This window comes from Akebia trifoliata, unplaced genomic scaffold (assembly GCF_017979445.1).
Source record: "Akebia trifoliata isolate Shusen 1 unplaced genomic scaffold, ASM1797944v1 Contig01006, whole genome shotgun sequence".
In the NCBI taxonomy this organism is placed as follows: domain Eukaryota; kingdom Viridiplantae; phylum Streptophyta; class Magnoliopsida; order Ranunculales; family Lardizabalaceae; genus Akebia; species Akebia trifoliata.
Genome location: NW_028237412.1, coordinates 581,177 through 599,301, shown reverse-complemented (window position 1 = coordinate 599,301; position 18,125 = coordinate 581,177).

The following is an 18,125-nucleotide window of genomic DNA, read 5'->3' as shown; positions in this document are numbered from 1 at the left end:
TAAGACTAAAGTCAAAATCCTAATTAAAACCCTAAAAGAAACCCTAATCAAACCCTAATTCTTCTAAAAATTTTTATAAATAGGAGCCTCCACACCTTATTTTCGTATCAAAGAAAAAACCCTAGAAAAAGTAGGTCAAGAAACCTCCACAACCTTCTCAAAACCCTAATTTTGAAGTCCCAACTCCTTAGCTAACACCCATACTTCAATTTTAGTTTGAAAAATACCTAGAAGCCCTTCAAAAACATCCCAAAATCAATAACAAAATTTGAAGAATCCGGATCTAAGGAAAAGATACCTTGCCTCGGAGATCCGAAATCAGATCCGGAGACAGAACGAAGTAAGGAGTACGGTATAAGGAGCAGTTTTATCAAATCTGAGGGAATAAAATCGTTGCGTTCGAAGGTAAAATCTATTTTATTTTTTCTATCTAGGTTTTTGTTAGCAATGTAGTCTTATTTGGGATAAGTAGAGACCGGCATTGGCCGGGCGGGGTTGGTGCCTAACATTTTCCAACCCCGTAATGTGATCCCCGGATTTAGTTTTTTCTTTTGTTAGATTAGTTTCTTTATCCGTTTAGAGTCAGTATTCGGTTCCTAGACCGTAATAACTAGGTGGCGACTCCCAAACCTCAAAGGTCAAAAGCGGATCCGCGTACCCCGCAGATCAATGGCGCTTTCACATTGTCCTTTCTCCTTTCTACGACGGAAGACGGTTTGATCCCGAAACGGATGAAATCCAAGGTCAAAGTTTCGAAATCCCCATATATAAATACGATTGATTTTTGACGATACGGGGTGAAAAAGAAAGTGAAATGGAAAGAAGTTCAGTGGGTTTTGTAGAGAACACGATTGCAGACGTTTCTCTCTTTTGTGTCGGTCGACGACGGCGAGCCGTTTGTCGTGAATCTGAGGTTGAAGTTTAAAAAAAAAAAATTTCGTTGGCTGTTGGACGGGTTGGAGAAGATGAAGTATAAAAAAAAATTAAAATTTTTATTTATATAAATTTTGGGACGAAATCGATATTTTGCCTATTGTTTTGATCGACGATACTTTGACCATCCAGACTCCAAAACTGACAAATAAATACTTTATTTTATCTAATTTTTCGTTCCGGATCTAATGGTATAGTCAATTTCTACAAATTTTGTCATTTACATTTTTGGCCTGAGGTGACCCCTAAAATTGACGTCATTTTCATTTTTGACGATAATTTGACTTTTTGATATCCAAAAATGACAAATAAATAGTCTATGTTCAATAATTTTTCGTTACGAATCCAATGATATAATTGAATCTTAATAATTCTTTCTCTAGCAAAAAGTTACTATTTTAAAATGGTTCGACTCGATAATCGAGGATTTTACAATTTTTCTATTCGGACTCGCACTTGAGCGTGCTTATAGGCTAAAGTATGTTTTTTGATCATTTTGAATCAAATGGTAAGATCAGATTTCATTAAAAATGATCAGAACAAGGTCCTACAATTTTACCCTAAGTCCCACTTTCAAGATTTTCTAAAAATTCTAGTATTTATTTTTCCTCGAGATACAAATTGAAAACTCGGGGTTTTACATACACCCTTCTTATTCAAAGCCCAAGGCTACCCAACCAGCCAAGGATAATGAGACATGCTTTGTTTCTACCAACATCAACGAAGACTTAAAAGAGACAAGTCAAGTATTCCCGATGGTAGTACAACCTTCCAACCGAGACCCTCCTACTCAAGTTTGTCATCAAGTGCAGCATCTCCTTGATGAATTCTCTCATATTCGTCCTTCGAAAATGTTGGATTCATTGTCTCTTATGAGGAATATACAATACCACATCGATTTGGTAACCGATGTAAGTCTCCCAAATCTGTCTTATTATGTGATTAATTTAAAAGAACATGACATATTGAAGGAACAATTGAAAAAGAACCTTGAAGCTTCTACTAACAAGTACAAAATCGGTGTTGATAGAAGATTCAAGAGGTATGAAAAAGGAGAGTTGGTCATGGTTTATCTTAGTAAATATCATTTTCCTACCAAAACTTACAACAAGACTAAGTTGCAGAAAATTGAACCCTTTCATATTTTGAAGAAGATAAACGATAATGTTTGTGCGAAGAATTTGCCTGATCATAAGCTATGGTCAATTATATTATCAAATTTAAGTCTGAAAAACGGATTTCATTGGATGTGGATTAGAGTGAGGGATAAATGAAAAAATAAGAAAAAAAAAGCCTTCACGAACAACTTGAGGATGCGTTTTTTCAAAGAAAGGGAGCCTGATGTAGGATATGTACAATCCTAGTTAGAGTTTTACTAGGATTTCTATTTCTATTTATACTTCTAGTAAGATTTCTATTTCATAGTTAAGTTAGGAGTTTAATTCCTTGTAAGTTTCTAATTTTTTTAAAATTTATTTATGTTATTTAGACCATAATTAGAAGTGCTTAGAAGTCTCCAATTTGAATTCAATACCATTAAAAAGTTAGTATTATGTTATAAATATGTTAGGAATATTAATTTTTAGTATTTTAGTAGGCTTCTAAATTGTTATAATGGAGTTATTTATATAAGAAACTCCAAATCCGAAAATTAAATCAATCAATCAATAATCAATTCAATTATATTTTCTTTTTTAATTATTTTTTTAGTTTTATGCTTTATTTTCTTTCAAGTTATTATTTTTTTAATAATTGAATCTATTGATTCATATTGATTTTGAGTGTTCTATTGAACACAATCTATCAAATCTATTGATTCACACGCTTCTGCTACGTCAGTCAATGAGGCCACAATGTTACATAGGATCTAACAAGAGCATCTTCTAATACTTGGCATATCAATAATGCTTTGTTTTATGAGTCGTATTCTGTTGAAAAAAAAAGATTTTTCACGAACCCTATTTTTGAATTTTGAGTTTCCTTCTTCATCATACCCAATTTTGTAATTATATGCCCTAGGGGCAAATATGATATTTTGGAAAGAAAAGGAGTTGGTTACAGTTTAGGTAACCGAAAGGGAAAGTTGACTTCGGAGTAGCTGTTTAAGTTTTATTTTAATAATTTTCAATACACATGGCATGATGCCATTGGTTCATCAGCTTAGCATATAAATTTCAAAGAGTGCTGATTTTCTAACTCAATCTAACAGAGTAGATAAAAAAGTCACTGACGTGCATGTGTAAGAACCATAGATTTTTCCCTCGGGATACACAACTGCACATGTTTACGGGGATGTGTAGTTGTGCATCCTGAGGGGTTCTTGCACATGCCACGTAAACGAGTTTTTGAGTTATTGTGTCAGATTTTAGTTAGAAAATCACTACACAATTCCAAAATAGCAAGTCTTTGTTCTATAAACCTAGCCGAACCATGAAAATCTTGGGTTAATTTTCTTAGTTTTTTTATTCTTTCTTGTTTATTTTATCGCATACATCACTTGACCTAGGCATCCATGTCATGGTTTTAAATGTCACTCGAGACTAAGATGACTATCGTCCATGAACGAGACAGATAGACAAGGATTTCACACATGCAAATTCTCACCAAACAAATGAGATGACTCGGACGATATTTTGAAAATCTTAACTGAGTCAATAAAAACTTTTTCGAGTCAATTGGGATTTTGTATATTTTAATTAAAATAATTAATTTTTTTAAATTTCAAATATTTATTTTCTAAATAAAATATGGTTTGATGATTAAAATCTCATTTACCTACCTTATTTAATAAAAAAATTATAATTATTTTCATATAAATGTAGATGAACAAATAATTATGAACCGAGTTAAATTATTTATCTCGTCCGAGATAAGCTGACTTGTCTGAGACAACTTGGTCTCATCCATGAACGAGACTAGACGCCAAACTGAGTTTTGAAAACGTGATCCATGCTCAAAAGTGGGTTTGTGTTTAAGTTGGCTGACTTTTTAGCATTTATGTTAACTCTAACTCATGAGCTTGAGAGTCTTCTTGGGGCTCCTCCTGGCAAGCTTCTTTGTATTATTTGGTGGGATGAAAGTGACTGTGCTTATTATAGGGATGTAGTCTCATTTTTCCATCCTTAATATGCTATAAGAATACGTGTATACACACTTGAGATATTTACCACAAACTAGACAACAAGAGGAATGCTATTAGATACCATATAAACTTTTTCCACTCCTGATTTCAAGCTTTTAGAAAGGTGGGTTTGGGTGCTGCTTGTCCCATGTCTTGAGATCTGTCCCATGATGGTTCTCCTTCCCATCAACACGTCGATCACCACCAACGGGTTGCACTAATGTGTTGTTTTTGTCTACGTTGTTAGGAGACGGGGATGAAGCTTGTTGAAGCTGTCTGTGGTAGTGTTGTATCTTCCCAAACTTCACTTGAAATACTTCTCTTTGTTCATGTTCTGTTGTATCGAACTGATACCCGTGTAGACGACCCATGACAGAAGTGTTCATTATCAAAACCAAGGTTGTTGCCAGAGAAAGTAGAAATTCAACCAACCTCATGACAGAAATTGTGTAAACCAAAAACAATTTGGAGGGCTTTGATACAATTAGGGTGAAAATTGAAGATTGGTCTATGTTTTTATAGAGAATTTTTGGAGCAAGTTATATTCTGTTTGAAGTCGTTGTGTTTGGATTGAGAGAAATGGAGAGAAGAGAAAATAAATGATTTTCTCTCCATTTCTCCTGTTTGGATTGTTAAGTGGGGAGAGAAGAGAAACGAATTGGAGAGAAAAAAATGTGAGTTTCCTTTCTCTCCAAAAGTGGAGAGAGGAGGAGAGAAATCCTTTTAAAATATTTTATAATGCTAACTCTACCCCTAGATCTCTTTTAAGATAATTTTAAATTCTAAAGTTTTCCAAAGTTCTCTTGAGTCAATCCAAACATGATAGAGAGAAATGTTATTTCTCTTCTCTTCTCTTCTCTTACACTATGTTTGGATTGAGAAAAATGGAGACAAGAATAGAGAAAATAAATCAGTTTCTCTTGGATTGTTAAGTGGGAAGAGAAGAGAAAAGAATTGGAGAGATAAAAATGTTAGTTTTCTTTCTCTCCAAAAGTGGAGAGAAGAGGAGAGAAATGGAGAAAAGCCCTTATAAAAATTTTACAATTCCAATTCTACCCTTAGATCTTTTTGAAGATATTTTAAAATTTCAAAATTAACCCCAGTGCTCTCTTGTCAATCCAAACACGGTGGAGAGAAATCGAGTTTCGCTTCTCTTCTCTTAATGAGTTTCTCTTCTCTCCACGTCTCTCAATCCAAACATAAGAGTGGATGGACACATCAGTTGGCTAGTCATGCAAAGCTCTCGAAATGCCCAACTTATCATTGATGATGTTTGTTGATAAATAATAAGCTGATATTTTGGGGAGAGATTTTATAGAATGTCTAATATTATACAATGCTAATTGATTTGGAAAATTGACAGCATAATTCTTTTGGAGAACTCCTATTGGAACACCAAGTTTTACTTATAATGCACCAATATTTTAAAATTAATAGCTTTATCATGATATAGATAGCCGTTGTTATTATTATTATTATTATTTACTATCACACCTAATTCTCTTCTCCTATAAAACTACCAAATCCATTTCTTCTCATCCAAATGCTCTCATCTCTCCCTCTATCTTCTCATATCCCCTCCCTCCCATCTCCTCTTTTTGAGTTTAAGAACCATTTCTAAGAAATCTTAGAAGATGGCTTTGGCCTCTCTTTAATCTTATTTGGAAATCTAATGAATAATTTCATTTATATTTTGTTTTAATAAGTAAACTTTGGTGTGCAAATAGAAGTTCTCTTGAACCTGAATGCACTTTTCATCTGTGTTGATTTGTTCTTTTTTCTCATGAGTGTCTGCTGGGATGAATGGTTACAAAGCTTTTTAAAAACATGGTACTCTTCTGGTGCATGCACCTGATGAATGTCCCCTAAAGAATAAACATGGTCCGTCAAATAATATACCTTGTTGGCTAAAAGAAGGAAACGAAAGGCCCATCAGATTTCTCTATGTAAACTAAATATATATTAATTCCTAGGCCACATTCAATTGTAGGCAACAGATCCAACAAACAATCAGATTCTTTGTATTCTGTTGTAGAAACAATGAAAGTATTCTAAGCCAGAATACATGCACTAGTTCATTCCACTAAGCGTTGTCGCGTTTAGTGATCATAGATGTAATTGAAGAGGCTTTACAACATGATTACTTGGTTCCATTTGTTAATACACATGCAAGTGGATCGTGCTACTCGCACCTTTTGGACTGGAAAGCACTTCCACACAATAGATAGTCATTTAAACTTCTAGCTTCGCACGAGTGCTGAAATCTGAACATCATCAAAACATAAATTTCAATTGTAGATTCCTACTCACTTCAAGAAAATAGGGAATTTGGAATGCGAGAGTGAAACGGATTTTAGCTGTTTGTAATAAAATACGGGTTTAAACTGTTTTGGATATTTGAAACCGTTTCTAACTCGCGAGTCCACTTTTAATCCGAAACAAACCTAAAGATGGATGACCAAACGAGTTCAATCTCTCGTTCTAACAGGAACGAAAGAATCAAGAGAGAGGGAGTTAGATCGAAAACCCATTTGTCTCTCAATTTCAGAGAGGAAATCCACTCATTTCTCAATGTCAATCGTTTGTTCATGTAAGAGTTTTTCTAGTTACTTTTCTCAATTTCCTTAAGCCAAGGTTCATGTATGAACTCGACGTTCAGATTCCTACTGCCTTCGATACATTTCCTCATCCTTGAAATAATGCCAAAGCTTGCATTTCGTTTCATGAGAACATGATGGGCTTTTGAAGCCAAGGATATTTTTTCTTCTTAAACACTAGTAGGAATAAGGCCTATAATTAATGTTGGTTTAGAACTGGTGTTATTGTCTTTTAACGTCGCCTCTAACATCGGTTAAAAAATCAACATTAAATCGACCGACGTCTTAAAAGCATGGTTATAACATCCAGAGGTGGAACCAGGATTTTCTTCTAGGAGGTGCAAAATATAGTTATGGTAAGGTTGAGGAGCTTGAAGATGACTGATTTTGGGGGAAAGTTCAGTTTTTGTTGTTGAGAAAAAGAGTATTTTGATCATTTCTTGTTACCATACGAGAGAAGACTAAAATCAATGCAAACAATGTCATCAATTTAAAATTTACCAAACCTGCATGCCCATTGACTTCAATCTTCTCTTGTAGATCAATGCCAAATGACCTTATTACCCTTGTCTTCAACCTGAATAGATTAAAATTAATTTAATATAGATGTGAAAAACTTGAAAATGAGTAGTATTATGGATAACAAATTAAAGATTTTTGATTGGTTGAAAATGAGGTTATTTAAGTTTTTTTCTTTTTTTTTGTTAGTCACTAAATGAAGAACAATGTCAAAGAGGCTTATGTAGTTATTTTGAAAACATGGGGGTGTGCCCAATATCCACCAAATTGGTAGAGGGGTGTCAAAGTTATGAAAAGAGGGCAGGGACAAATGACATTCATCAATTTGAAAACATGGCGTGTATAAAATATTCACCAAAAATTATAAAGGTTTCTAAATGATCACCCCAAATATTTGGGAGGGAGGGGCAAAAAGGTGGATTTGGGACAGGGGCATCTCAAATAATGACCCAAATTCATAAGGCTGTATAAAGAAACAAAAAAGTTGAGGGCCCTCCGGGCACTTCTTGGCTCCACCCTAATAACGTCGATTATAATCCGACGTTATATTTCAATAATGACGTTGATTTTTTATGTACCGCCATCACTTATAAAACCAATAAAATTGTTATGTTAAATTATTTTTATTATTCAAAGTCAATCTTAGCAAAAACCACTGTTATATGTATTATATAACGTCGATTTTAATAAAATTGACATCTTATCTATGTATTTTTTTAATAAATTTTTTTTCCTCTGGGCAGTGCCTTGTACATATATGCAGAAACAAAAAACACATGCAAAAATAGGAAAAAAAAAAAAAAAAAAATAGAAACTTGCACCATGCTACCACCAACCACAATGTGAAAAAATATTTGACGGCCCAAGACCGTCGAATTTCATAAAATTTGATGGATCAAGGAGTCAAAATTTTCAGATGGCTCTAAGCCATCAAATTGGGGATCACCAAAAATTTCAATGGCCATAAACCGTCAAAATTCACTTTCTAAATTTTGTGGGCTTTGGCCAATCGAATTTTCTTGTCAAAATTTTCAATTTTCACATAGTGAACACCACTACTACCACGACCATGCACAAACAGAAACATTCCACATAATGTCCACACTAAAGATACTAAATAATTTTTTTACATTAATTTCAAAACTCAAACATCAGATTACTTGTTTCTTCCTATAATACAATTGATAATTTTCAAAAACACAATAACAATTCTGAAAAGACTTCATGGACAAGTCAAACTTCTATAATAGTGACAATTATTTAAATCAACATAAATCAGTGATTAGCTTACATAAAGAGTAACCAATTACACACACAAGGTTAGAATTTTAAATTGATTGCTTTAGAATAATTTGGATGGAAATGAACTTTCAAAATAGGATTCATAGTTATAGTTTACTTAGTTAAGAGTAACAACCACAAGAGATAAGGTTTTAAATATTGATTTTTAAGACTATCAAAGTTATGATAAAAATTCACAAAAGAAAAAGGAAAACTAACATAGATAAAGTAACAAGCACACATAAGAGACACCAAATTTTTAATGTGGAAAAACTCTTCAATGAGAGAAACAACTACAGGGCAACAAATCACTATATCAAAATAGAGAGTACAAAAGGATACTCAAACCCTAACTTGAGTCTTACAAGCAATTGGAGAAAATAATTTAGGGTTACCTCATAAGGCTTTACACATGTCCAATACTTCAAGATTGTAGCATCAAGACAACCCCTTGGAATCCTTCCCGGCCAATCTTGTGCAAATTATGCCACTATGAACAACCGCCAAGACCACCACCACCACCATGACCTCTACCACGGCCAATCACCACCACCACCACAAAAACTACTACAACCAATCACCACTACCATGCCACGACAACCACCACTACCATGCCACTACGACTACCATCACTACCACCACCACGACAATTATCATGACCGATCACCGTGACCCCCACCATGACCAATCACTACTACCACCACCATGCAACCATGATCAACCATTCCCCATCACAACCAATCACCATCACTATTACCATGCCACGACAACCACTACCACCACCACCAAAACTGTTGGAGCAAGATATACTGGATTGCTAGCCAGACCACAATACTTTGACCTATATAAAAAATAGACAATTATAAGGTACGTTATGTGCAAGAACTAAACAAACTGTACATAAACATTGTAGACACCACAATTTATTTGGATCGAGTTGGAAAGCTCTCGAAATCCAATTTAGAAATTTCCAATGTAGTCTTCAAATTGGATCGAGACTAATTTCAAAACTTATTTAAGCCAGGCCTTGGGTAACCCATGGCCTAGAGGAATTTTTCTTAGGGCCGTGGGTCACCCACTGTTAGTTCCTTATTTTATCAATCCTGAGACTTATGTTGAGTGTCGGATTAGTTTGCATTTGAAGATATATGAAAACTCTGGTAAAATCGTTCAGCTTCTAATACCTCGACAAAAAGTTCCATTATGTGTGTAAAAAATCAAAAAGGTAATTAGGCTACTTAGATTATTTTCCAACACTTAGATGATTGTTAGGTCGACTCATTTTGGTGAGATCATTCTTTTCTCGACCTGTTCTTTCTTCAGAACTTTCAGGGGTCGAAAATGGCTTATTGGGAGTCAAAATGGTCATAAGGGCATTTTGATAATTTTACCACCCTCGGGTCATCTCCCATCCCTTGATCAGTATTTAGGGATCTTATATTGGCAAGATCTTGTAAATCCCTGAACTTTTGATCATCAGACCTCTCGAGAGCTCAAAATGACTCAAAAGGATATTTTGATAATTTACTTGGTACCATTAGGTAAAATGACTAGAGCCCCCAGAAAAAGCATCATGCTCCACCAAGACCGTCAATAGAGTCACGCCAATGGTCCAAAAATTTGAAAATATGATCGTTGGAGCTTTCGGTGCCCTTAGTAGGTAATTTTTATTTCCTAAATGCCTTCATAACTCAGATTTTGAGTTCTTTCTTTGATTAGCTCAAACACTAAAGAAGACTTGCTCCCATATCATATTATCTAGAAAGTCTCCTCTAGTCATAAAAGGTCCAAACCTTAGACACTTTCAACCTTAGCCCTTCTTTGTTTAACCCTCTTCATTTTACCTTCACCTTGTACACATATTGGAACACATCAATGGAGCAAGCATCCTCTTGATGCAAGGAGTTCAAAGTGATGAAGAAGAAATCCTCAAGGACATGAAGAACTCAAGAAACTAATTAGAAGATCAATCAAGTTGAGTCAAGTCCTTGAAAGTTTATTTTTATTTTTCTTTCATTATCTAATGGTTTTTGGTTCTGAAAGCGCCCTCGATCTGCGGGGTGCGCGGATCCACTTTTGACCCTTGAGGTTTGGGAGTCGCCACCGAGTTATTATGGTCCAAGAACCAAACTGACTCTACAATGGATAAAAAAGAACTAATCTACTACAGAAATCTGAATCCGGGGATCATGTTACGGGATTGGAAGGTGTTAGGCACCAACCCCGCCCGGCCAATGCCGGTCTCTACTTATTCCAAATATAACTACATCGCTAATGACAAAACCTAGATTAAAAAAATAATGAAAAATCTTACCTTCGATCTGCAAAAGTACAATTTCTTCAAATCTGGTGAAAATAGCTCCTTGTATCGTACTCCTTGCTTCATTCTGTCTCCGGATATGATTTCTGATATCCGAGGCAAGGTATCTTTTTCTTGGATCTGGATGCTTTGAATTTGTTGTGGATTTTTGGAGTGTTTTTGAAAGGTTTCTAAGTGTTTTTTAGGCTAAAATCGAAGTAGGGATGTTAGGGAAGGAGTTGGACTCCAAAATTAGGATTTTGGGAAGGTTGTGGAGACTTCTTCACCTACTATTTCTAGGATTTTTTCGTTGATACGAAAATAGGGTGTGGAGGCTCCTATTTATAAAGTTTTTAGAAGCATTAGGGTTTGATTAGGGTTTCTTTTTAGGGTTTAGACTTTGGTCTCATGAGATGAACTTAGTCTTTAGGGTTTTGACTTTAGTCTTATGAGATTGACTTGATTAGTTTAGATAAGGGTTAGGGTTTTGACTTTAGTCTTATTAGATTGACTTGATTAGTTTAGATTAGGGTTTTGATTTAAGGTTTTGACTTTAGTCTTATGAGATTGACTTTAATACTTGACTTTAGTCTTACTTAATTGACTTTAATTTTGACTTTAGTTTTATTTGATTGACTTTAATATCTTGACTTTAGTCTTGTTTGATTGAATTTAAATTTTTGGAGAACCCTTCTCTATTATATATTTGATTCTTTGGACCCCCAAATGGAGGGGTCCTTAAAGAAATATCTCGCGAACCATCAACAATTTTTCTTGAAAGCTTGATTGATCAATTTTTTTATTTAAATTTTATAATTAATTTTATTAATGTTTCACTTTACATTATTTAATGATTTATTTATTAATTTTAAAATTTTTAATTATTAAAATTGTTAAATTACCATTTTACCCTCGGAGAGGATTTTTTACATTTTAAGTCGTTTTTCAATGTTCCAGGATGTTTTGGAATCAGTTTTTCATCAGGAATTCAATGGGAATGTTGGTTTTTGTCATTTATGAAATTTTTTGTGTGAAATGGTCGTGAATTTTATGAGGGGTATTTTCATAATTTTGTCAAATTTTGTGAAAATTGGCGAAATGATTTATTTGATTTTGATTTGTCATTTTATGTATTTGAACGGGTTTTCCTAAGCGTAATGTAGGCTCTAAGGTTGTTTTGATGTTAGGGGTATTTTGGTAATTTGATAATTTTTAATGATTTTTATTGTGAAGCTTCTTTTTGGTTTGCAGGATGATGATTTCGATGTTTCTGGGGTAGTATTTTCCTAGCGTAGCGTGGTTTCTAAAGTTTTGTCAGCTCGAGATACCTAATACGAATTTCTGAAATACATTCGGTAACAAAATAAAACACTGGAATAAACATCCATCATTGGAAACTTTTGCGATCGGGTTGACGACTTGATTAATCAGGCGGATGCAAAAATGGGGTGTCTACAGATGCCCCTCTTTGGCAGAGGGTTGAAGCAAAAACTAGATAGCAGATCTATTTTGGTAGATAGTGCGATATCCGAATGCCAAAGCTAGTAACAGTTCATTTTGCAGCCTGATTTAGCAATTCGTCGGGGTATTCGGATCCTTGAGCCTAAAACTCTCCTCGAACTAAAAAAATGTCAGGTCCTTGAGCGCGAGCTCTCATTGGCAGTGTCAGATCCTTGAATTTTAGAAAATTCTCCTTGACTGATGTAACAACTGTGCAAGTGTGTGGGCTCAAAATCTGAGATAGATTTTAAAGAGTTTGAGTTGGAAATGAGTCAAATCTGAGCATGAAGTAAATATGAACTGAGCATAATTCCAAAAAAAACCTTGGCGGCATCTGAGCATAATTTCGAGAAAACCCTCGGCGGCATCTGAGCTTAGTTCCGAGAAAACCCTCGGCAGTAACTGAGCATAATTCCAAGAAAAACCCTTGGTTGCATCTGAGCATAATTTCGAGAAAACCCTCGGCGGTAACTGAGCATAGTTCCGAGAAAACCCTCGACGGCATATGAGCATAATTCCAAGAAAACCCTTGGCGGCATCTGAGCATAGTTGCAAGAAAACCCTCGGCGGCATCTGAGCATAATTCCAAGAAAACCCTCGGCGGCATCTGAGCATAATTCCAAGAAAACCATTGGCGGCATCTGAGCATAGTTCCGAGAAAACCCTCGGCGACATCTGAGCATAGTTCAGAGAAAACCCTCGGCGGCATCTGTAGACACCCCATTTTTGCACTCGCCTGATTAATCAACTCGTCAATCCGATTGCAATGATTCCCAATGATGGATGTGTATTCCATTGCTTTATTTTGTTACCAGATGTGTTTCAGAAATCCGGATGAGGTATCTCGAATTGACAAAACCTTAGAAACCACGCTACGCTAGGAAAATACGACCCCAGAAACATAGAAATCATCATCTTGCAGACCAAAAAGAAACTTCACGATAAAAATCACTAAAAAATTACCAAATTATCAAAATACCCCTAACCTCAAAACAACCCTAGAGCCTACGTTACGCTTAGGAAAACTCTCTCGAACACATAAAATAACAAATCGGAACCAAATAAATCATTTCACCAATTTTAACAGAATTTGACAAAATTACGAAAATGCCCCTCATAAAGTTCACAATCATTTCACATAAAAATTTTCATAAATGACACAAACCAACATTCTCATTGAATTCCTTACGAAAAACCGATTCTAAAACATCCTAGAACATTAAAAACCGACTTGAAACGTGAAAAGTCCTCTCCGGGGGCAAAACGGTAATTTCACAATTTTCATAATTAAAAAATTCGAAATTAATAAATAAAATATTAAATAATTAAAGTGAAACATTGATGAAATTAATTTAAAAATTTTGAACCTAAAAAATCGATCAATCGGACTTTCGGTAAAATTGTTGAGGGTTCGTGGGATATTTCTTTAAGGACCCCTCCATTTGGGGGTCCAAAGAATTAAAGAAATAATGGAAGGGGGTTCTCCAAAATTTAAAGTCAATCAAGCAAGACTGTAGTCAAAGTATTAAAGTCAATCAAGTGAGACTAAAGTCAAAATTAAAGTCAATTAAGCAAGACTGAAGTCAAAATATTAAAAGTCAATCAATTAAGACTAAAGTCAAAACATTAAAAGTCAATCAAATAAGACCAAAAGTCATAATAGAATTCTAATTAAATAATAACTCTATCTAATAGAGTTCTAACTTAAAAACAATTCTACCTAAAACAATTCTAATTAAAACACAATTCTACCTAAAACAATTTTAACTAAAACACAACTCTAATTAAAAGATCTCTAATTAAACACTAACTCTATCCAAATCAACCTTAAAAAAATTCTATAAATAGAGGTGCTCACACCCTATTTTCGTATCAAATCATAAACCCTAAGAGAAGTAGGTCTAGAAGCTCCCCTAGCCCCCCATAAACCCTAGTTTTGGAGTCCCAACTCCTTACCTAACATCCCTCCTTCAATTTTAGTCTAGAAAACACCTAAAATCCCTCCAAAAACACCCCCAAATCCGCAACAAACTTGAAGAGTTCAGATCCAAAAACAAGGAGATACCTTGATCTAGGAGATCCGAAGTCAAATCCGGAGACAGAACGAAGCAAGGGAGTACAGTACAAGGAGCTCTTTTTGTCAGATCTGAGGGAACAAAATCCTTGCTATCGGAAAGGTATGTAATTTTTTTATTTTTATCTAGGTTTTTAGCAATGTGATATATTTGGGAAGTTAGTAGAGACCGGCTTTGGCCGGGCGGGGTTGGTGCCTAACACCTTCCAACCCCGTAACATGATCCCCGAATTCAGATTTTTTGTGGTAGATTAGTTCTTTTTATCCATGTTAGAGTCAGTTTGGTTCCTAGACCACAATAACTAGGTGGCGACTCCCAAACCTCAAGAGTCAAAAGCGGATCCGCGCACCCCGCGGATCGAGGGCGCTTTCAGTGGCGACTCGCTGGGGACTATTGAGGATCAAACTTGAAAAACCCCAAGTATGGGAGCATTGCCAAGATGACCTAGATTTTTTTATTATTTAGTTGGATTTATTTTATTTATTTTTTCTGTTTATTTATTTTTTGTCTTGATTGTAGATGATTTTGGTATTGCATTTTTTTTTCCAATTAAGGATCACTTTTTGATGACCCCTAAATAATGAAAGATTCAAATTGACCTATGAAAATGATGGAATGATGAAGGTTGGACAGAAATATTAAAACGTTTTTAGAAAATATTCTAGTGAGAATTAAGTCTGGGAGCCTATTAATAAAATATAGATCTCGTCGAGTAGATTAATTTAGAATCTGAGTTCACTCAATTTCGTTATCGGAAGCCTTAGATATCATCGATGCAAGTTCAATCTGTAAATCTGGAATTATTTCTGAATGAAAGTTGGGACAGCAATGTTAAAAACTTTTTTAGAGAATATTCTAGTGAGAATTAAGTCTGGGAGCCTCTTAATAAAACATAGATCTCGTCGAGTAGATTAATTTAGAATCTGAGTTCACTCAATTTCGTTATCGGAAGCCTTAGATATCATCGATGCAAGTTCAATCTGTAAATCTGGAATTATTTCTGAATGAAAGTTGGGACAGCAACGTTAAAACGTTTTTACAGAACATTCTGGTGAGAACTAAGTCTGGACACCTATTAATAAAATGTAGATCTCATCGAGTAGATTAATTTAGAACTTGAGTTCACTCGATTTCGTTATCGGGAGCCTTAGATATCATCGATGCAAGTTCAGATTGTATTTTCCTAATTCACAGAAAATCTGAATTTATCTAATGTTGGCACAATTAATGTTCTTGAGAGTGAGCTCATCTCAACCATTGTCATTCTATCATCAATGTAACACCTATTGGAATCTCGATTTATTTTGGATCACCCAAAAGTGATCATTGATTGGACCTTAAAAATTATAAAAATTATGCCTATTGCAATGTTTGTTTGATCATTATCATATGCCATATTTATTGATTAATTTACCATGATCTTGCTTGAAATACATGATTGATGTTGATCGTAATGTTAATGTGCTTATGTGATGGGAATAATGTGATCTTAATTGAATATTCATATGATTTGAATGATTTTGGTTTTGATTAAATGTATGATTGGTTTGATTGGATCCATGGGCCCATTTGTTTGAAAAAGGTCCCGGGCACACCCCACCCTGTTTTGCACACACCACATGCACGTTTACTGTTTTACTCACTTACACGTCCCATTTAGCCAACGTGGCACTAGTGCGTGGCCCGGTCTCTTCGGAGATGCGACGTCATTCATGAAACCCACAACTCCAGTCACGTACCTTAGGGTATATCAAACTGGGGGCATCAATACCATCTGATCAGGTGATTCTGAGAAGTATGTTGATGCACCCAGGCTGGAGCGACCTGAGCCTTTGACCTATTGTAAGCCACACAGTCACATGTCCCGATTGCCAACGTAGTACTAGTACGTGGTCGGTCCCCTCGTGGGATGCCAAACCATTTATGAAAGCTACAACTCTTGACTCGTACCCGTAGGTATAAAAGATAGTCTAAGTATATCAATTGCACTTCTTGGTCAAAACCGGTGCCTAAGCAAGATCTTGCCCCGCTGTACCCTACTGTACGAGGGGGATAGACTACGTCTATTCTAGACGAGAGGTATTTAAGTGGGCCCTTGCTCAGCATTGTGCGCCACCTCTCAACTGGAGATCAAACTGGCTGTTTTTGGCTTCAGAGAAGTGAATTGAGGTTTTAGATTATCACCTATACGGTATATCAAACCAAGTCACCACGTATCGAAAGGTATATAGGTGTGCTTGGGCAAGGGTGGCCAGATAAAAATGCATTGCACGTAGTAAGCTTAGAGTCTAGAAACCTTCCCAGTAGGTCACGACTCGAACTTATCGTGGGTGTTCCCGGGTTGTTTATTGAATGAATGCATGTGATTGATGAATGTATGTGAGTGATGTGAATGATGAGATCAAGAATGTATGGTTGTCCTCAAGGATAAAAAATTTTCTTTTTGAAAATTAAAATGGGTGCACCGACCCAATAAAGAATCCATTTTTTGCAATAATTTATAATGACCCAGTCCATCTCGATCCAATAATCATGATGGGTCGGGCCATTTAGATCAAAATGGAAATCAAATTTTTTCTAAATTCGGGTTTCAACCCATTTTTAAAGAAGAGAAATGGTTTACAAAAGGAAAGTATTTTCTAGAAGAAATGTTCTCTAAAAAATATATATATATTTTCCAGAAAAAGTGTTTTCCATAAGAACAAGATTTTTCAAAAAAAAAATGTTTTCTAGAAGAAAAGAGAATGAAGGAAAAATGATTTACAAATGATATATTCAATAAAATCTCAGGATTCTTAAAAATGTTATCAAGGGGTTAATACCGAAATTGACTAAATCTACCTTTGATGGGGTCATATAGGATTATCATTGCGCCCAAACTCAAGCGTCCACCTCCTAGTTGGAGTCGTAAGTCCAGTCGGTTAGAAAGAACCACAGTACCAAGTCAACAAGCAGAGATGGCTTCAGAATCTGAGCTCACAGAGATCCGTAAGATCTTGGCAGCCTTTGCCAATGATATCAGCAATATAAAAGGCAAAGTGGAAATGTTAGAACAGACCTCGGAATCAACGGGAATTCCCCTAGATGACCTAAAGGGGAAAAAGGTTGAAGAGAAACGTCCACGTGAAGTCTTCGAGCTCGACGGAGATGAAGAGTATGTTGATGAGAATCCGGCATTATCTAATAGAATGTCTCAATTGGAGTCAGCGATGAAAAGTATAAAGGGTATTGATGAAATTGCAGCAGGCATTGAAGCTTTAAATCGCATCCCTAGAATCCATTTGCCAGAGAAGTTTGTGATGCCTGAAATGGACAAGTTCAGTGGGACAGGGTGTGCAAAAACACATCTTAAGGTGTATGTTACCAACATGCGCACTATGGGGCTCAGCGACGAACAAATGACATTGTTGTTCCAAAGAACTCTATCGGGATCAGCACTACGTTGGTTAATGTCTCAAGATCCAGTTACTGTGGGTACATGGGAAAACATGTCAAAGGCCTTCTGGCATCAGTATAAATACAGTACTGAGATTGAGACCTCAAGAAGGGATTTGGAAGCAACTAAACAGAAAAATGGGGAGACATTCACTGATTTCATTGGTCGCTGGAGGGCCAAGGCTGCACAAATGTGGGATAGACCTTCAGAGAAAGAACAAGTGGCTATTATCTTAAAAAACCTCTCGCAAGGGTATGCCCGACATCTAGTTTCCCAATACCTTCCTACATTCGAGTCTCTATTGCAAGCTGGTAGCCAATTGGAAGATGCTTTCGCTTCCGGAATCCTTTCCAATCCTTCTGAC